A 4,110-nucleotide genomic window follows, 5' to 3' on the forward strand; every position below is an offset into this window, starting at 1 on the left:
TTCTCATGTCTACTCCTTATGGAAAGAAGAAAAAAATGTTACAAATGATTTTACAATAGCTTTGCTGGATAGAAATGGCAGGGCTTGGAGGTAAGAAGATTTGTTGATGGCTGGAAGAGCCCAAGTGTTTTTGCTCACTCTTACAGACAACGGAGCCTGTATAGGAGATATGCAGAGGGAGGTATATGGAGATGGAGAATGAGAGGTAGGAGGTTGATAGGAAGCAAAGAAAGGAAAATAAATGATACATGATTTAATGTATGTACAGATTCAAGATTATAGATATTTCCATCAGATATAGATCTCATTTCTGAATATATCAGGAAGTAGATCTTGTTTAAGGGAAATGATATCTTTTGTTTGGGCATGTAAAAACATGTTTACATACATATGTATTTGAGGCATTATTAAATACAAAAAACGCACAGATCTTAAGTATTCATTTGGTAAGCTTTGACAATTGGCTATATTCATGTAACCACTAAAACACACATGCACACACACACACACACACACACTTCTGGACTTTCCAATCCCACATGTACGGAGCTTGGAAGTTGCCAACCTGTCTTAACAAGTAAAAAGCTGAACAGACTGAAAATCATCTTTTTAGTTCCATCAGAAAAGGGAAGACACAGGGCACCACTACTCCTAAAATTAGAGGGGCAGAATCCTATAGGTTACTAGAGGAGAGACTCATGAACAGAAACCACCACAGGAACCAGTGCTGGAAATGAACACTTGAACTATCAATGATAAACTGCTAGAGGCCCAGTGTGGACAATTCTGAGAGTTAAAAACTTCAGAAGGGTGCTCACTTCGGCAGCACGTATACTAAAAATTGGAACGATACAGAGAAGATTAGCATGGCCCCTGAGCAAGGATGACACGCAAAAACTTCAGAAGGACCTAGTCTGAGGGGGAGCCACAAAAATGCTCTAAAATTTATCTCCAGGAACTTGATGAAGTTTCCACAGTAAATTTCAGGTAAAGTCATCTCACATTTATAGCAGGGAGAAGGAAAGAGAGCCATTTTGAAATACACTATTCTATTCTTTTGAAAAAGCCTGACCTCAGGGGAAACTAGTTAACCAGAACGTAACCTGCTGGGGTATTATCGGAACCTAACTCACCTGGGGAAGAGAAGTATCCAACTCCAGCTGGCTTTAGCCTACCAAGTGGTGTAAAGAGAAATAATTCCCCCACTCAACCCAGCCATCCTCTCCAACTTGGGTAGGGGTTACTGGAGAAACACGTGTGAAGTGCATAGTCCAGAGGCAAGGGTCACTAAAAGATGGAGACCAAACCACAGTATTGTAGCTTCCTTTACCCACCACGCCCGCCTTACCACATTACTAAGGGCCTATTTGCAGCAATTCCTTTGAGCCTGTATGTTCCTGGCTATCAAGAAAATATTACAAAGTATAGCAAAAAGGCAAAAAAAAAAAAAAAACCAAAAAAAAACAACCCACAACTAAACAAAACATATTTTGAAAAGACAGAGCAAGCACCAGAACCAGATATGGCAGAGTTGGAACTATCAGACTGGGAATTTCAACAATTATGATTAATATGCTAAGAGCTCTAATGGGTAAATTAGCGTGCAAGAATAGATGGATAATATAAGTAGAGAGCTGGAAATCCTAAGAAAGAACTAAAAAGAAATGCTAGATATCAAAAACACTGTAACCAAATGAAGAATGCCTTTAATGGGCAAATTAGTAAATTGGAAACAACCAAGGAAAGCATCTCCGACCTAGAGGATTTATCAACAGAAAACTCAAAAGCCAAAAGGCAATGAAAAACTACTGAAAAAACAAGACTTAATTCCCAAGAACTGTGGACAACTACAATTGTGTAACCTGTGTGTAATGGGAATATTAGAAGGAGGAAAGAGAAAGAAGAAATATATAAATAAATCAATAATGATTAAGAATTTCCACAAGTTAATGTCAGACACCAAACCACAGATCTAGGAATCTCTGAGAACCCTAAGGGCATAAAAAGAAGAAAAAGGAGAGACCCGGGAATAAAAAGAACCTGGAGTCTGCCTTATGGGTGGTCTCTCAGGTCTTCTTTTACCCTGTACCTTGTTTCAGGGAAAAGGACCTTGTGCTTAGGTGAAGCCTCACATGCCTCCTGGGAGATCTTTCTCAGCTCTCCTTTCTTGATCTCTTTTGAAAATGTACTTCTATTTTTTGGAACAGCTTGAGAAGGATAGGTATTATCTCTGCTTTAAATGTCTGGTAGAATTCCCCAGGGAAGCCATCTGGTCCTGGACTCTTATTTGTTGGGAGATCTTTGATAACTGATTCAATTACTTTGCTGGTTATGGGTCTGTTCAAGTTTTCTATTTCCTCCTGATTGAGTTTTGGAAGTGTGTGGGTGCTTAGGAATTTGTCCATTTCTTCCAGGTTGTCCAGTTTGTTGGCATACAATCTTTCATAGTATTCCCTGATAATTGCTTGTATTTCTGAGGGATTGGTTGTAATAATTCCATTTTCATTCATGATTTTATCTATTTGGGTCCCTCCCTTTTCTTTTAGAGAAGCCTGGCTAGAAGTTTATCAATTTGTTTATTTTTTCCAAAAACCAACTCTTGGTTTCATTGATCTGCTCTACAGGTTTTTTAGATTCTATATTGTTTATTTCTGCTCTGATCTTTATTATTTCTCTTCTGCTGGGTTTGGGGTGTCTTAACTGTTCTGCTTCTATTTCCTTTAGGTGTGCTGTTAGATTTTGTATTTGGGATTTTTCTTGTTTCTTGAAGATAGGCCTGGATTGCAATGTATTTTCCTCTCAGGACTGCCTTCGCTGCATCCCAAAGCATTTGCATTGTATTTTCATCTTCATTTGTTTCCAAATATTTTTAAATTTCTTCTCTAATTGCCTGGTTGACCCATTTATTCTTTAGTAGGGTGTTCTTTAACCTCTATGCTTTTGGAGGTTTTCCAGACTTTTTCCTGTGGTTGATTTCAAACTTCATAGCATTGTGGTCTGAAAGTGTGCATAGTATGATCTCAATTCTTGTATACTTATGAAGGGTTGTTTTGTGACCCAGTATGTAATCTATCTTGGAGAATGTTCCATGTGCACTCGAGAAGAAAGTATATTCTGTTGCTTTGGGATGCAGAGTTCTAAATATATCTGTCAAGTCCATCTGATCCAATGTATCATTCAGGGCCCTTGTTTCTTTATTGATCCTGTGTCTAGATGATCTATCCATTTTTGTAAGTGAAGTATTAATGTCCCCTGCAATGACCACATTCTTATCAGTAAGGTTGCTTATGTTTGTGATTGTTATATATATTTGGGGGCTCCCGTATTCGGCACATAGACATGCAATTTTACAATTGTTAGCTCTTCCTGATGGATAGACCCTGTAATTATTATATAATGCCCTTTCTTCATCTCTTGTTACAGCCTTTAATTTAAAATCTAGTTTGTCTGCTATAAGTATGGCTACTCCAGCTTTCTTTTGACTTCCAGTAGCATGATAGTTCTCCACCCCTCACTTTCAATCTGAAGGTGTTCTCAGGTGTAAAATGAGTCTCTTTTTGATAGCAAATAGATGGGTCTTGTTTTTTTTTATCCATTCTGATACCCTATGTCTTTTGGTTGGAGCATTTAGTCCATTTATATTTGGTGTTATTATAGAAAGATATGGGTGTAGAGTCATTGTGATGTCTGTAGGTTTCATGCTTGTAATGATGTCTCTGGTACTTTGTGATCCTTGCAACATTTCACTCACAGAATGAAGCTGTTCCAAAAAATAGAAAGGGAAGGAAAACTTCCAGACTCATTCTATGAAGCCAGTATTACTTTGATTCCTAAACCAGACAGAGACGCAGTAAAAAAAAAAAAAAAAAAAAAAAAAAAAAAAAAAAAAAGAACTACAGGCCAATATCCCTGATGAATATGGATGCAAAAATTCTCAATAAGATACTAGAAAATTGAATTCAACAGCATATAAAAAGAATTATTTACCATGAGCAAGTAGGATTCATTCCTGGGATGCAGGGCTGGTTCAACATTCGCAAATCAATCAGCGTGATACATCACATTAATAAAAGAAAAGATAAGAACCATATGATCCTGTCAATCGATGCA

General features: G+C 37.5%; 1 non-coding gene across 1 annotated transcript; it reads left to right on the forward strand.

Annotated features, from left to right (window-relative positions):
- Positions 1–810: 810 nt before the first annotated feature.
- Positions 811–918, forward strand: LOC122214626. The gene has a single exon (XR_006200006.1). It is a non-coding gene; the product is annotated as a U6 spliceosomal RNA (small nuclear RNA).
- Positions 919–4,110: the final 3,192 nt, after the last annotated feature.

Source organism: Panthera leo, chromosome A2, assembly GCF_018350215.1.
Source record: "Panthera leo isolate Ple1 chromosome A2, P.leo_Ple1_pat1.1, whole genome shotgun sequence".
Taxonomy (NCBI): domain Eukaryota; kingdom Metazoa; phylum Chordata; class Mammalia; order Carnivora; family Felidae; genus Panthera; species Panthera leo.